The 18,250-nt window shown below is 38.6% G+C and overlaps 1 protein-coding gene across 1 annotated transcript in view; it reads left to right on the top strand.

Moving 5' to 3' along the window:
* LOC114675609 (pregnancy-specific beta-1-glycoprotein 7-like) overlaps positions 1 to 11,165 on the top strand; it is a 40,732-nt gene extending 29,567 nt beyond the window's left edge. The window contains exon 7 of the mRNA XM_077983053.1: positions 10,564 to 11,165. The gene's annotated coding sequence lies outside the window, so the exon portion shown is untranslated. The remainder of the gene's footprint in view (positions 1 to 10,563) is intronic.
* The last annotated feature ends 7,085 nt before the right edge of the window (positions 11,166 to 18,250 follow it).

Below are 18,250 nucleotides of genomic sequence, written 5' to 3'. Positions count from 1 at the left end.
TTACATAAAGTGCAACAAGAATGTAGATTCAAGGTCTCTATGAATACATACATGTTTATACATATATATGAATATATATATTTTTTATCATGTAGAATGGCACTAAGGTATATTAATGGCAGCAAATCTGTACATGTCTGCAGCAGTCTCAATTCTTGTTTCTTCAGAAGAAAGAATTCAACTAAGGGTCATAAGGCAGAAGAAGAGACTGAGGCAAGTTTTACAGCAAGAGTGAAAGTTCATTTAAAAGCTTTAGAGCAGAAATTATAGAAAGTAAAGTACACTGAAAATAGGGCCAAACAGGCGATGAGATTTCACGTCTGTGGTTTGACCTTTGACTTAGGCTTTGTTATGTTGGCATAATTCTGGAATGTGCATCTCTTTTCCCCTGATTCTTCCCTTAAAGTGGTCTGTCTGCATGTGCAGTGGCCCACCAGCACTTAAGAAGGGAGCCTGTGTAGTGTGTTTCCTGGAGTACAGTTGGAAAACAGACCAAAATAAAAGCTATGTATGTCAATAAAATTGGTCTCCTAATAAAATCCTGTTATAAATTTCTATCATTGTTGTGTTACCCTGGCATCTATTTTTAATCTTCCTTGAACACACCCAAATTCTCTCTCTCTTTCTTTCTATCTCACTCTCTCTCTGCATTGAGATGTAAATTTACTACCCAATTTCTCTAAAACTCAGCAAGGGCTTCCTCAGACAAACGTTAACTTTTTCTATTTACAAAAGCACAATTTAAATACAACTTTTTCTTTAAATAGTGAGTTTTATGGGTTCCACGCATAAAGTTTTAAAGTCAAAAATCTAAAGTATTTCTGTCTCCCTCTATCTTTATGTGCACATGTATACGTTGTATGTTGTATCACATATATGTATATGTCCATATCTATGTTTATATAGTGTTTATACATGGTATCAAATTAATATAAAAATAAATGAGTACTCAATTAAGTAAATAATCCCAAATGCTTTTCAACCCATGTGATTTTAGTAATCTTCGATAACAGAAGAACACCTCAAATGAGCATGCATACCTATCTGCAGCCTCCTTAAAAAAAATTATCAGCCAAGAATTTTATATCCAGCAAAACTAAAGTCCATAAATCAAGGAAAGATAACAGTCTTTTTCAGACAAACAAATGCTAAGACAATTTGCCACTACCAAGCCAACACTACAAGAACTGTGCAAAGGAGTTCTGAATATTGAAACAAATCCTGGAAACACATCAACACAGAACCTCTTTAAGCATGAATCTCACAGAACCTATAAAACAAAAATACAATAAATAACTGAATAAAACCAAGGTATCCAGGCAACAAATAGCAGGATGAATGGAACAGTACCTCACATTTCAATACTAACATTGAATGTAAGTGGCCTAAATGCTCCACTTAAAAGATACAGAATTGCAGAATTGATAATAATGCACCAAGCAAGTAGCTACCGCCCTCAAGAGATTCCCCTAACCATAAAGGGTCATATAAACTTAAGGCAAAAGGGTAGAAGAAGACACCCCATGCAAATGGCCACAAAAGTGAGCAGGACTAACTATTCTTATATCAGAAAAAACTAACTTTAAAGCAACAGCAGTTAAAAAAAGACAAAGACGGACATTATATAATAATAAAAGGACTTGTCCAACAGAAAAATATCACAATCCTACATATATATGCACCTAACACTGGAACTCCCAAATTTATATAACTATTACTACTAGACCTAAGAAATGAGGTAGACAGTAACACAATAATAGTGAGGGACTTCAATACTCCATTGACAGCACTAGATAGGTCATCAAGACAGAAAGTCAAGAAACAAACAATGGGAGGGGTGCGGAGCAAGACGGCCAAATAGGAACAGCTCCAGTCTCCAACTCCCAGTGCGAGCCACACACAAGACAGGTGATTTCTGCATTTTCAACTGAGGTACTGGGTTCATCTCACTAGGGAGTGCAGGACAATCGGTGCTGCTCAGCTGCTGCAGCCCGACCAGCGAGAGCTGAAGCAGGGCGAGGCACCGCCTCACCTGGGAAGCGCAAGGGGGAAGGGAATGCTTTTTCCTTGCCAGGGGAACTGAGACACACAACACCTGGAAAATCGGGTAACTCCCACCCCAATACTGCGCTTTACCAAGGATCTTAGAAAACGGGCACACCAGGAGATTATATCCCACACCTGGCCGGGAGGGTCCCACGCCCACGGAGCCTCCCTCATTGCTAGCACAGCAGTCTGTGATCTCGCGGAAAGGCAGCAGCGAGGCTGAGGGAGGGTTGCCCGCCATTGCTGAGGCTTAAGTAGGTAAACAAAGCCACTGGCAAGCTAGAACTAGGTGGAACTCACAGCAGCTCAAGGAGGCCTACCTGTCTCTGTAGACTCCACCTATGGGGACAGGGCACAGCTAAACAACAACAACAACAACAAAGCAGCAGAAACCTCTGCAGATGCAAACGACTCTGTCCGACAACTTTGAAGAGAACAGTGGATCTCCCAACATGGAGGTTGAGATCTGAGAATGGACAGATTGCCTGCTCAAGTGGGTCCCTGACCCCTGACTAGCCTAACTGGGAGATATCCCCAATAAGGGCAGACCGACACCCCACACCTCACACTGTGGAGTACACCCCTGAGAGGAAGCTTCCAAGGCAAGAATCAGACAGGTACACTCGCTGTTCAGCAATATTCTATCTTCTGCAGCCTCTGTTGCTGATACCCAGGCAAACAGGGTCTGGAGTGGACCTCAAGCAATCTCCAACAGACCTACAGCTGAGGGTCCTGACGGTTAGAAGGAAAACTATCAAACAGGAAGGACACCCACATCAAAACCCCATCAGTACATCACCATCATCAAAGACCAGAGGCAGATAAAACCACAAAGATGGGGAAAAAGCAGGGCAGAAAAGCTGGAAATTCAAAAAATGAGAGTGCATCTCCCCCTGCAAAGGAACGCAGCTCATTGCCAGCAAGTGATCAAAGCTGGACGGAGAATGACTTTGACGAGATGAGAGAAGAAGGCTCCAGTCCATCAAACTTCTCAAAGCTAAAGGAGGAATTATGTACCCAGCGCAAAGAAACTAAAAATCTTGAAAAAAGAGTGGAAGAATTGATAACTAGAATAATTAATGCAGAGAAGGCCATAAACGAACTGACAGAGATGAAAACCATGACACGAGAAATACGTGACAAATGCACAAGCTTCAGTAACCGACTCAATCAACTGGAAGAAAGAGTATCAGCAATCAAGGATCAAATGAATGAAATGAAGTGAGAAGAGAAATCTGAAGGACAAAGAAGAAAGAGAAATGAACAAAGCCTGCAAGAAGTATGGGATTATGTAAAACGACCCAATCTACGTCTGATTGGGGTGCCAGAGTGACGGGGAAAATGGAACCAAGTTGGAAAACACTCTGCAGCATATTATCCAGAACTTCCCCAACCTAGTAGGGCAGGCCAACATTCAAATTCAGGAAATACAGAGAACGCCACAAAGATACTCCCCGAGAAGAGCAACTCCAAGACACCTAATTGCCAGATTCACCAAAGTTGAAATGAAGGGAAAAATCTTAAGGGCAGCCAGAGAGAAAGGTCGGGTTACCCACAAAGGGAAGCCCATCAACAGCAGATCTCTCAGCAGTAACTCTACAAGCCAGAAGAGAGTGGGGGCCAATATTCAACATTCTTAAAGAAAAGAATTTTAAACCGAGAATTTCATATACAGCCAAACAAAGTTTCATAAGTGAAGGAGAAATAAAATCCTTTACAGATAAGCAAATGCTTAGAGAATTTGTCACCACCAGGCCTGCCTTACAAGAGACCCTGAAGGAAGCACTAAACATGGAAAGGAACAACCGGTACCAGCCATTGCAAAAACATGCCAAAATGTAAAGACCATCGAGGCTAGGAAGAAACTGCATCAAGTAACGAACAAAATAACGAGTTAATATCACAATGGCAGGACCAAATTCACACATAACAATATTAACCTTCAACATAAATGGACTAAATATTCCAATTAAAAGATGCAGACTGGCAAACTGAATAAAGAGTCAAGACCCATCAGTTTGCTGTATTCAGGAGGTCCATCTCACATGCAGAGACATACATAGGCTCAAAATAAAGGGATAGAGGAAGATCTACCAAGCAAATGGAGAACAAAAAAAAGCAGGGCTTGCAATACTAGTCTCTGATAAAACAGACTTTCAACCATCAAAGATCAAAAGAGACAAAGAAGGCCATTACATAATGGTAAAGGGATCAATTCAACAGGAAGAGCAAACTATCCTAAAGATATATGCACCCACTACAGAGCACTCAGATTCATAAAGCAAGTCCTTAGAGACTTACAAAGAGACTTACACTCCCATACAATAATAATGGGAGACTTCAACACCCCACTGTCAACATTAGACAGATCAATGAGACAGAAAGTTAACAAGGATATCGAGGAATTGAACTCAGCTCTGCAACAAATAGACCTAATAGACATCTATAGAACTCTCCACCCCAAATCAACAGAATATACATTCTTCTCAGCACCACATCACACTTATTCCAAAATTGACCACATAATTGGAAGTAAAGCACTCCTCAGCAAATGTACAAGAACAGAAATTATAACAAACTGTCTCTCAGACCACAGTGCAATCAAACTAGAACTCAGGACTGAGAAACTCAATCAAAACCGCTCAACTACATGGAAACTGAATAACCTGCTTCTGAATGACTACTGGGTATATAACAAAATGAAGGCAGAAATAAAGATGTTCTTTAAAACCAATGAGAACAAAGATACAACATAGCAGAATCTCTGGGACACATTTAAAGCAGTATGTACAGGGAAATTTATAGCACTAAATGCCCACAAGAGAAAGCTGGAAAGATCTAAAATTGACACTCTAACATCACAATTAAAAGAACTAGAGAAGCAAGAGCAAACACATTCAAAAGCTAGCAGAAGGCAAGAAATAACTAAGATCAGAGCAGAACTGAAGGAGATAGAGACACAAAAAACCCTCCAAAAAAATCAGTGAATCCAGAAGTTGGTTTTCTGAAAAGATCAACAAAATTGATAGACTGCTAGCAAGACTAACAAAAAAGAAAAGAGAGAAGAATCAAATACATGCAATAAAAAATGATAAAGGGGATATCACCACAGAAATACAAACTACCATCAGAGAATACTATAAACACCTCTATGCAAATAAACTAGAAAATCTAGAAGAAATGGATGATTTCCTGGACACTTCCACTCTCCCAAGACTAAACCAGGAAGAAGCTGAATTCCTGAATAGACCAATAGCAGGCTCTGAAATTGAGGCAATAATTAATAGCCTACCAACCAAAAAAAGTCCAGGACCAGATGGACTCACAGCAGAATTCTACCAGAGGTACAAGGAGGAGCTGGTACCATTCCTTCTGAAACTATTCCAATCAATAGAAAAAGAGGAAATCCTCCCTACCTCATTTGATCAGGCCAACATCATCGCGATATCAAAGCCTGGCGGGGACACAACAAAAAAAGAGAATTTTAGACAAATATCCCTGATGAATATTGATGCAAAAATCCTCAATAAAATACTGGCAAACTGGATCCAGCAGCACCTCAAAAAGCTTATCTACCATGATCAAGTGGGCTTCATCCCTGGGATGAAAGGCTGGTTCAACATACGCAAATCAATAAACGTAATCCAGCACATAAATAGCACTAAAGACAAAAACCACATGATTATCTCAATAGTTTCAGAAAAGGCCTTTGACAAAATTCAAAAGCCCTTCATGCAAAAAACGCTCAAAAAATTTGGTATTGATGGAACGTATCTCAAAATAATAAGAGCTATTTATGACAAACCCACAGCCAATATCATACTGAATGGGCAAAAACTGAAAAAAATGGGCACAAGACAGGGATGCCCTCTCTCCCCACTCCTATTCAACATAGTGTTGGAAGTTCTGGCTAGGGCAATCAGGCAAGAGAAAGAAATCAAGGGTATTCAGTTAGGACAAGAAGTCAAATTGTCCCTGTTTGCAGATGACATGATTGTATATTTAGAAAACCCCAGTGTCTCAGCCCAAAATCTCCTTAAGCTGATAGGAAACTTCAGCAAAGTCTCAGGATACAAAATAAATGTGCAAAAATCACAAACTTTCTTATACACCAGTAACAGACAAACAGAGAGCCAAATCATGAATGAACTTCCATTCACAATTGCTTCAAAGAAAATGAAATACCTAGGAATCCAACTTACAAGGGATGTAAAGAACCTCTTCAAGGAGAACTACAAACCACTGCTCAGTGAAATAAAAGGGGACACAAACAAATGGAAGAACATACCATGTTCATGGACAGGAAGAATCAATATCGTGAAAATAGCCATACTACCTAAGGTAATTTATAGATTTAGTGCCATCCCCATCAACCTACCAATGAGTTTCTTCACAGAATTGGAAAAACTGCTTTAAAGTTCATATGGAACCAAAAAAGAGCCCGCATTGCCAAGACAATACTAAGTCAAAAGAACAAAGCTGGAGGCATCACGTTACTTGACTTCAAACGATACTACAAGGCTACAGTAACCAAGACAGCATGGTACTGGTACCAAAACAGAGATATAGACCAATGGAATAGAACAGAGTCCTCAGAAATAATACCGCACATCTACAGCCATCTAAACCTGAGAAAAACAAGAAATGGGGAAAGGATTTCCTATTTAATAAATGGTGCTGGGAAAACTGGCTAGCCATAAGTAGAAAGCTGAAACTGGAACCTTTTCTTACTCCTTATACGAAAATTAATTCAAGATGGATTAGAGACTTAAATGTTAGACCTAAAACCATAAAAACCCTAGAAGAAAACCTAGGTAATACCATTCAGGACATAGACATGGGCAAGCACTTCATGTCTAAAACACCAAAAGCAATGGCAACAAAAGCCAAAATTAACAAATGGGATCTAATTAAACTAAAGAGCTTCTGCACAGCAAAACAAACTACCATCAGAGTGAACAGGCAACCTACAGAATGGGAGAAAATTTTTGCAATCTACTCATCTGACAAAGGGCTAATAGCCAGAACCTACAAAGAACTCAAACAAATTTACAAGAAAAAAACAAACAACCCCATCAAAAAGTGGGCAAAGGATATGAACAGACAGTTCTTAAAAGAAGAGAAGACATTCATACAGCCAACAGACACATGAAAAAATGCTCGTCATCACTGGCCATCAGAGAAATGCAAATCAAAACAACAATGAGATACCATCTCGCACTGGTTAGAATGGCAATCATTAAAATGTCAGGAAACAGGTGCTGGGGAGGATGTGGAGAAATAGGAACACTTTTACACTGTTGGTGGGATTGTAAACTAATTCAACCATTATGGAAAACAGTATGGCGATTCCTCAAGGATCTAGAACAGAAGTACCATATGACCCAGCCATCCCATTACTGGGTATATACCCAAAGGATTATAAATCATACTGCTATAAAGACACATGCACACATATGTTTATTGTGGCACTATTCACAATAGCAAAGACTTGGAATCAACCCAAATGTCCATCAGTGACAGACTGGATTAAGAAAATGTGGCACATACACACCATGGAATACTATGCAGCCATAAAAAAGGATGAGTTTGTGTCCTTTGTAGGGACATGGATGCAGCTGGAAACCATCATTCTCAGCAAAGTATCGCAAGAACAGAAAACCAAACACCGCATGTTCTCACTCATAGGTGGGAACTGAACAATGAGATTCATTGGACTCGGGAAGGAGAACATCACACACTGGGGCCTATCATGGTGGGGGGAGGGGGAGGGATTGCATTGGGAGTTATACCTGATGTAAATGACGAGTTGATGGGTGCAGCACACCAACATGGCACAAGTATACGTATGTAAAAAAACCTGCACATTATGCACATGTACCCTAGAACTTACAGTATAATAATAATTTAAAAAAAAAAACAAACAATGGATTAAAACTATTCCCTAGGGCAAATAGACTTAAGACATATTTACAGAATATCCTACCCAACAACCCAGAATATACATTCTATTCATCAGCAAATGGAACTTCCTTCAAGATAGGTCATATGATATGCCACAAAACAAGTCTCAAAAAATTTCAGAAAATTGAAATTATATGAAGTACTCTCTCAGACAACAGTAGAATAAAACTGGAAATCAACTCCAAAAGGAACCTTCAAAACCATGCAAACACATGGAAATTAATAACTTGTTCCTGAATGATCGTTGGGTCAAATATGAAATCAAGAAAATTAAAACTTCTTTGAACTGAACAATAGTGATGCATCCTATCAAAACATCTGGAATTCTGCAGAGAGTGCTAAAAGTTCATAGCCTTAAATGCTTACATCAAAAAGACTGAAAGAGCACAAGTAGACAATCTAAGGTTGCACTTCTAGAAATTCAAGAAAGAAGAACACACCAAAACCAAACCCAGCAGAAGAAAGAAAATAACCAAGATCAAAGCACAACTAAATGCAGTTGAAATAAATAGTAGAAACTATAAATAAAACGTAAAGCTGGATTTTTGGAATACCAAATAAAATTGATACACCATTGGCAAGATTAAATAAGAAAAGAACAGAGAAGAGCCAAATGAGCTCAATTAGAAATGAAATGGGAGCTATTACCACCAACGCCACAGAAATACAAAAGATCATTCAAAGGTACTATGAACACATTAATGTGCATAAACTAGAAAACTTAGAGGGGATGAATACATTCCTGGAAATATGAAACCCTCCTAGATTAAATCAGAAAGAATTAGAAACCCCGAACAGGCCAATACAAAGCGGCAAGATTGAAAAGATAATTTAAAAATTAACAACAAAACAAAACAAATTCAAGGACAATTCCACATGCTAGAGAAAGATGGAATTCTCCCTAAATCATTCTATGAAGCCAGCATCACCCTAATACCAAAACCAGAAAAGGACATAACAAAGGTAACTATAGACCAAAATCCCTGATGCACACAGATGCAGAAATTCTTAACAAAATACTAGCTAACCGAATCCAACAACGCATCAAAAACATAATCCACCATGATCAAGTAGGTTTCACATTAGGGATGCAGGAATGGTTCCACATACACAAGTCAATAAATGTGGTACGCCACATGAACAAAATTTAAAAATCACATGATCCTCTCAATAGACACTGAAAAGGTACTTGACAACATCCAGCATCGTTTTATGATTAAAACGCTCAGCAAAATTGGCACACAAACCCACAGCCAACATAATACTGAATGAGAAAAAGTTGAAAGCATTCACTCTCAGCAGGGGAACAAGACAAGGAAGGCCACTGGTTCTCACCACTTTTATTCAACAGATTTGGCTGAAAGTCCTAGCCAAATCAATCAAACAAGGGAAATAAATAAAGGGCATCCAAAGCGGTAAAGAGGAAGTAAAACTGTCGCTGTTTGCAATTGATATAATCGTATACCTAGAAGACCCTAAAGACTCCAAAAAGCTGCTAGAACAGATAAATAAATTCAGCAAAGTTTCAGTATACAAAATTAATGTGCACAAATCAGTAGCTCTGCTATACACCAACAGTGACCAAGCAGAGAATCAAATCAAGAACTGAACCCCTTTTACAACAGCAGTTATAAGTGAGAGTTAAGCTATGAGGATGCAAAGGCATAAGAATGATAAAATAGACTTGGGGAAAGGGGTGGGAAGGGGGTGAGGGATAAAAGACTACAAATTGAGTTCATTGTATACTGCTCGGGTGATGGGTGCACCAAAATCTCACAAATCACCACTAGAGAACTTATGTAATTAAATACCAAATCCCCAAAAACCTTCGGAAAGGAAAGATTTTAAAATAAAATAAAATAATAAAAAATTTAAAAACATAGTTCCTACAAAATGCTTCTCAAATGAAAAAAAAAAAAAAAAAGTCCCCGAAGGTCATATACCGGAAACTCTGTTATGTTACCTCTTAATGCATATATATCAGCCCAGTTGCTCAGTATCTGACAACTTTTCCGGAAGCTGCTGATCACCTGTTGCAGGTGTATTCTATCTATTGTGAGACTGTATCTCCCTGGCACTACCTGCAACCAATTACTACTTTAGAGAGACGGTTAACAACCACCTGACTTGACCATCACCTGGTGATGTTCACTTGACATTTCTAGTATGTGGAGGTGGAAAGATCTCTCCTGCCCTGCTCACATCTGACCAGCTATCTACTGTTAACACTTTCAGATTTTTTTTCTTTTTCTTTTCTTTTTCTTTTTTTCTTTTTCTTTTTTTTTTTTTGAGACAGTCTTGCTCTGTCACCTACCCTGGAGTGCAGTGGCGTGATCTCAACTCACTGCAAACTCCATCTCCCAGGTTCACACCATTCTCCTGCCTCAGCCTCCCAAGCAGATGGGATTACAGGCACCCGCCACCATGCCCGGCTAATTTTTTGTATTTTTAGTAGAGATGGGGTTTCACTGTGTTACCCAGGATGGTTTTGATCTCCTGACCTCATGATCTGCCCACCTCGGCCTCCCAAAGTGCTGGGATTACAGGCATGAGCAACTGCACCTGGCCACAGATTTCTTATTATCAGATTTTAGGTAGGACAAACACCTGATATTTCTGGCATTTGATTTGTTTTTTTTTAACCAAAAGTGTCCTCCCAAATGAAATTAATAAGCCTTAACCAAGATTTTGGCTTAGCCAAGCATGCATGAGGCATCTTCAAAGAGATGAAGGAGCAACTCAAAAACTCAAAACTCACACAAATATCAAAACAATGCTGGTTCCCTCATCCAAAATTAAATCCAGGATGCAGCAGTAGAAGCATAAAATTTTTAAGTCTTCAGTGACAAGGCAAAGTGGCTTTTATTCTTATTTTCTCAGAGGATCTAAGGCAACCAGTTTGAGTTTACAAAAAAAAAAAAATTAGCTTTGTTTTAAGTCAGATTATTGCTCTGTAATTTAGTCAAAAGAAATTTTAAGGCTAGCCGTAACACTATTAGTTGTCTTTCTTTGAAATTCAATCCTCTGATCAACCGTTTGGCATAAGAGTGCTCTAAAATATATTTTTTAAATTAGAAGTCCCAATTTAAAGAATCCATCTTCTGGCCATGGACTATTAGAATTTCCAGTGGTGTATTGATTTTAAGTGACTCGATCCAACAGCTTCTTCAGTGAAAAACCAATCCCAATGATCTTTTCCCCAACCCAACAGAATAAAATATGTACTCTAAGGAATAGGCTTAGGAAAGCAAATGACTCGTGTTGCCACTGCCCTATCTAAGCAAAAAGACTTGGGATGACAAAAGTCCAAGATGGATGGGATTTCTTATGACAAGCCCTCCCGGGAGCTTAACACATTTGGAAAACAAAAGAAAAAGTAAAAAACCTCAGGTTCTCAGCCATGTTAAGGCTGGTCACCTAATAATGACTCAAAAATGTTTCCTCCCCCTGATAGCGGAGATCAAGAGTGAGTGCTCTGACATGGTCACAAATCACAACCTCAATGACATATGACAACATGAGAAAACTTTATCCAGTACCTCCGTTTATGAACAACACTAAAGGAAAGAGATAAAAGAAAAGACTATTTCTGGTAGGAAATGGATTAAACAATCAAAATATTCACACCCCAACATCACTAAAAAGTACACAAGAATTACTACACTAGGACTAGTACAACACAAATCTTCTCCCATTAATAAAAATTTGGTGGAGGAAACAGTGATTTTTACCATCCAATTGGAAAGAATGCACAGAGAGAAGCCAGGAAACTTGAGATTAATACATTTTTATACTTTAGCTGACTTACTATTTTTCTGCATTTCTGCACATCCAAAACAAGGTTATGGCAGTAAATCAGGTTTCAGTGGTAATACAGGTCATGGAAGAAAGAAAAGAAGTTCACTTAGCAAAGCTGGTCTTGTGTCAGTGAAACGTTGCTGGTAGCAGCCCTCAGAGAAAAATCAAGGCTAAATGTTTTATCTTCAAGGTATCAGATTCAGTCCACTTCTCCCAGATCCAGATAAGGGACGACATGCCTGCATTAATAATGATTCTCTATGATATACTTTTTCTCCCCAAAAGGCAACTGTGCAGGGACACTTCTATTTGCTGGCCCTCTGACAGACACGTCAAAATTTGTCAAAGAACTATGCCGTGGGTTAAAAATATTTTTATTTTCTTCAACTAACAGGTGTTTCTAGAGGTGGAATTGGATGTTCTGCAGTTACAGAACTTTAGCCAATGTCAAGGCTTGCTTCACCATAATTTAGAGCTCCTGTTAGATTTGGACTTGACCAAGTGAAAGGGTTTTGGACATTAGACAGGGTGAAGAGTTGGCCAAATCCAAAGGAAGAATTATTTAAAAACACACACACACACAAATAGTGATTGCACTATTTACATACTATTGAAAACTCTAAGCATAAGGAGAAGTTACAATGAAGTAGTAATAAGTCTTACCTTGCAGCTACCAAATTCTAAAACAAAACCACAAACCAGCTCCTTAGTTGAGCAGGGACCAAGCTACAGTGTGCTCTCCATTGTCACAGGAGCAGGAAACTCCTGTTCCTTTTTGGAAGTGAGCAAAGCTCCATGAGGAGAGGAGTTCCATGAAAAAACAAAACTCAGATCTCAAACAAAAAAAAAAATCTGAGAAAGCAGGGACCTCAAGAGAAAGTAGGAGTCAATTCTCAGAAAGTCACATGATTGGTCAAAACTAAAGCTCTATAATTGGTACTGAGCATGAACAAAAAAAGAAGCCCTGCAGGTCAAAGGTTCTAAACTCCATTAACAGAACCCCTTCATGGTTGGCAAAATGTTAACCAAATTGAGTGCCTGATTCAAGTTTCTGAATCAATTGAGGTTTATTTGACCAGAGCCTGAGGGCATGCCCTAGAAAAACACAAGTTGTAGAAACCCTCTGTGGCTTTTTATGCCTTTGAGGAGGTTTTCAGGAGGTCTGGCATTTATACATCATCTTAAAGGGGAAGGCAGGTAGGAAGAGACAAGTAGGGGGAAGAATATTGGGTCTCATCTTGTCTTTATTCTGTACATAGAAAAAAAAAGTATTATCAGTGTAAAGTCTAACAGACTTTAGTTTTAGGAGCTAGACTTAGATTGCACACTTAAAGTTACAATTGATGTGACCTTGCTTTATGAGAGAATATACACGTTAAGATGAAAACGAAGAGGAAAAAATCTGCTATGCACTGGAGACCTTTATGTTTGCACCTCATATAATGCTCCCAATGACCCTTTAATTAGTTACTATTATCCATCTATCCCAAAACATCAATGAACTTCTTCCTTATCTCAGAGCCCATTAAAGGCAGAAGCAGGACTCAGACTCACATATCTAAATCTAAAACTCATGCTTCCAGCAAAAGAAACTATCAACCGAGGGAACAGACAAGATAAGAAATCAGATAAAATATTTAGAAACTATGCATTTGACAAAGGTCTGATACCCAGAATCTATACGAAACTTAAATAAATTTACACAAGAAAAAACCATTAAAAAGTGGGCAAAGGACATGGAGAGACACTTTTTAAAAGAAGTTTTACATGTGGCCTACAGCACATGAAACAGCTCAATATCACTGATCATTACAGAAATATAAATCAAACCACAACCAGACACCATTTCACACCAATCAGAATGGCTAGTTTCAAAAAATAAAAAGATAACCTGCTGGCAAAGTTGCAGAAAAAAAGGGAATGCTTATACACTGTTGGTGGCAGTGTCAATTAGTTCAATCATTGTGGAAAGCAGTGTGATAATTCCTCAAAGAGCTAAAAGCAGAACTACCACTTGACCCTGCAATCTCATTACAGGTTATATACCCAGAGGAATACAAATCATTCTACCATAAAGACACAAGCACACAAATTTTCATTGCAGCACTATTTGCTACAGAAAAGACATGGAATCAACCTATCCATTAAAAAAAAAATTGTGATCTTGTCTATTGCAGGAACATAAATGATGCTAGAGAATAATATCCTTAGCAAACTAATGCAGGAACCAGAAAATGAAATATTGCATGTGTAAGTGGGCACTAAATAAAGAGAATACATGGACACGATGGGAACGACACACACCAGGACCTACTTGAGGGTGGAGGGTGGGAGGCAAAACAACAGAAGAAAAAATAATTATTGAGTATTAGCCTTAGTACCTAATTGATGATATAATCTGGACATCAAACCCCCGTGACATGGGTTTACCTACATAAAAGACCTACAGGTGTACCCTTGAAACTACAACAAGCATTTTTTTTAACAACCACAATGAATTTCAAACATCAACAATTTAATCTCTAATCCTTCTCCATTCAAAATTTTAAAATTTGTTTTAAAAAGGAAACTTTTAATGAGCAGAATAAATTAGCTTCTTTTTTCTAAAATAATAATAAAATATAACTCGCATTTCACTCTGCACAATTGTACCTACCAGAATTCAAAGAAAGGAAAGTTGGTTGCATCTAACAGAAATAACCATACAGACGTCATTGAAGAGATGGGGTCTGAAATGGGCCTTAGGACAAAAAACAATTAAGGAGGTTGAGTGCCTGAGTTGGACCGGCAGACCCTGAAACAGCGACGGATGAACAAATATACTCAGACACAAATATCCCACGAAAGATGGGGCTGGGCTGCCTAGCCACTCACACATGCCAAGAAAGTTCCAGAAAAGAGTTAGCAGCAGTGGTCCCAATCAGCCAGCTAAGTTTGCATTTATTTAGTACAGATTAAATTACAAGCATCTTGAGTAAACATCACTACAGGGTAATTGACATTACCAACCTCCCAAGTAAAGAGCAATCAGGAACCTGCAGATAATCAAAGGGTGTTCTTAAGACCACCTGAGTAAACTCCTCTACAATCCTATGTATCTACACCTTTTAAGAGAATTCAGCTGCCTTCAGCCAACTCATTTACTGAAGCTATGCAAACCCCCCGGCCTTCCAAAAAGGTTTGTGACTATTTCCTATAACTATCTTTATAATTTTTCCTCTAAAATCTTTTCCGCCACCCTGACTAAACTCCCACATCTCTACCTTTTCTGTTTCTCGTATCTGTCTTAAAAAAAAAGAAAGAAAGAAAGAAAGAAAGAAAGAAAGAAAGAAAGAAAGAAAGAAAGAAAGAAAGATTTCTTCCTACTTGTTCCCAAAGCTCTATGTCTAGCTTACCTTCTTTCCGGAACCATGGGTTAAGTGATACAATTTGCATTAGGTCCCTTAATCGAGCCTGCAAAACCGAGGCTCCAGTGGCTTTAAGCAGTTGTTTGAATACTTTTAGATACTGCTCCTATTGTGCTGATAACTGTTGTACCGTGATAAAACTCTACCCTGAACAACCCCTCAAAATTAGAGATGCTAAGTAGGCACCGATGACCAACTGACTTACTGACTTATTGACTTACTGGTTTACCAACTGCAGAGCCTTCACCTTAGTTTTCGAAGGTTCTGCCGTGATTATTTGCAGCTATACCTCAAGCCTGAGGACCAACTGTGTGGGTCCAACTGGCAGACACTGACCCAGCAATGGATGAACAAATACACTCAGACACTAATATCCAGTGAAAGAGCAGGCTAGGTGGCCAAGTCCCTCCCAGACAACTAGAAGCATTTGGTAAAGAGTTAGCAGCAGGGGTCCTGATCAGCCAGTGAAGTTTGCATTTATTTAATACAGATTAAATGACAAATGTCTTGAGTAAACACCACTAGAAGGTAATTGACATTGCTGACCTCCCCCAGAGTAGTTCCCTCAGCATAAGATTAAATGTTGGTTTTAGGATGGCCTGAGTAAACAAGATATTTAGATAAACTCCTCTACATTCCTGTATATCTATGCCCTAAGCTTTTAAGATAATTCAGCTGCCTTCAGCCAAACCTTTTACAGAAGCTATGCAAACCCCCAGACTTCCAAGAAGGTTTGTGACTATTTCCTATAACTAACTTTATAAATTTTCTTCTAAAACATTTCCCACCACCTTGACTGAAGTCCCACAGTTGAAAAGACAGGGAAGGGCATCAGACAAGCAGGAAAAAATTAGAACAAGTTAGGCCATAAGAAATTAAAATGTTGATCAGGTCTTTCAACACAGATTTTAAAAAAGGGAGATTAGGGCCATGCTATGAGGACACTGAATGGCAGCCTACGTAATGAGAACTTCATCCTACAGATAAGAGAAGTCACTGGAAAGCTTTGAGAAGGTCACAAACATGACAAACTGCATTTCCAGGAAGATTACTCTGACCAGTATTAGGCAAGATAAGTTGGGAAATGATCTTCAACTTTGGAAACTTAATAGAAATATCTAAAAGATCTATATTTCTTTTCTTTTCATGTTAAATTTTGAAATCATTTCAGACTTTCTAAAATGTTCCAAAAATAGGCAAAGTCCTCATATGCTTTTCATTCAACTTCCCCAAATATTAACATTAAAGATATGCACCTAATAATCAAAATCAATAAATGATTATTAACACTGTAAAATGAAAGCCTGTACAGACCTTATCCAAATCCCCTCTATCTTCTGACTAATGTCCTTTTTCTGGACCAGAATCCAATCTACTATCACATATTGCTCTTTGTTGTACTGTTCTCTCAGTCTCCTTTAATCTGGGAAAGTTAGGATTTACCTTTAAGAGCTTCACATTTTTGAAAAGCATTGGTTACTTATTTTGTAGAATGAACCTCAGTTTGGACTTTGCTGTTACTTTATCATGATTAAACTCAGGTTATACACTTTGTACAAGAACACTACAGGGATGATGCTGCACCTTCTCCATCCATTATATTACAAGGCCCTAAGATGTCATTAACACTGACTACTGGGGATGTTAACTTTGATCACTGGGCTAAAGTTCCTTCACTGCAAAATGACCCTTTTCCTTGAAACTATTTTTAAACAACCAATCCCTGGGCCACACTACACATCAGCCAAATTAGATACACTGAGGGATGGTACAGGTATTGGTAGGCTTTAAATGCCCTACAATTGACTCTAATCAGTATCCAGAAACGCAAAAACATGGTTTAGACAGTGAAGATTAGAATCCTGAAAATCAGCTAGGAGACCATTCCTAAAGCTTCTCTTAAAATATATATATATATAATTCTAAACAAAAGACAATACATCTGGATTTTGGCATGGACATATGGTAGAGAAATAGAGGAAAAACAGAAATCACCTAATGGGGAAAGAGGTGAGTAGACTGCGGTCCAAATTAAAAAAAAAAAAAAAAAAGGCAGAATCAGGTGTCATGACACTTGCTTGTAATTCCAACATTTTGGGAGTGAAAGTGGGCAGATCACTTGAGCCCAGAAGTTTGAAACCAGCCTGGGGTTTCACCAGCCTGGGTGAAACACCATCTCTACAGAAACAAACACAAAAAATTAGCTAGGCATGGTGGCACATGCCTGTGATTCCAGCTACTCAGGAGGCTGAGGCAGGAGGATCACTTGAGCTCACAAGTTTGAGGCTGCCATCAATTATGATCTCACCACTGCACTTCAGCCTGGGTAAGAGAGTGAGACACTCTCTTTAAAAAAAAAAAAAAAAAAAAGGTAAAAATAATGTTCTAAGGTCAGATCTAGTACAAAAACTGCATCTTATTCTGTGATGTTTAGATGCTATAATTAAAACAGAACATGGAGGTGTTTCCGTAAGAATAGCTGAAAGAGTCTATACTTTTTATGCAGCTGCATCATCTTCTGTTGTGTAGATATAAGGTAGCCTGTTTAATTAGCATTGTGCCGGTGAAAGTCTAGGTTGTTCCCAATATTTTGCTGTTAAACAAACAATACAGTGAATAACCCTGATTATGTGTCATTTTTCATGACCGAGACTGTGATAAATTTTTCCCAGTAAAGTTTGGGAGGCAAAAATATATGTATTTTTAAATTTTGACATGCACTAAGAAAGTTTACTCTACAAGGTTTGTACATATTTTTATGTTCCAAGAAAAGTAGGGGAGGGTAATATCACCTCAGTTGCTCTCACAGAAAGCTCCTGAGTGACAGGACCTTTAGGGACAGAGGCACAAGGCCATATCCCTGGTGCCCAAACAGGGCAGGGGCCTCTGGATCCTGGGAAGCTCCAGGAAATGTGAGGGTGCCCTCTAGAGGACACCCTGCTAAGGATCAGAAAGGAGCCAAGGAAGTTGAGAAATTACAGCAGCTCTTAAACTAAGGGAAAGTTCAAGTGGAGGACATTAAGGTTCAAGGAGTA

This window comes from Macaca mulatta, chromosome 19, assembly GCF_049350105.2.
Source record: "Macaca mulatta isolate MMU2019108-1 chromosome 19, T2T-MMU8v2.0, whole genome shotgun sequence".
In the NCBI taxonomy this organism is placed as follows: domain Eukaryota; kingdom Metazoa; phylum Chordata; class Mammalia; order Primates; family Cercopithecidae; genus Macaca; species Macaca mulatta.
The sequence above is the reverse complement of the archived record's forward strand: the minus strand, read 5'-3'. Positions and strand labels throughout refer to the sequence as shown.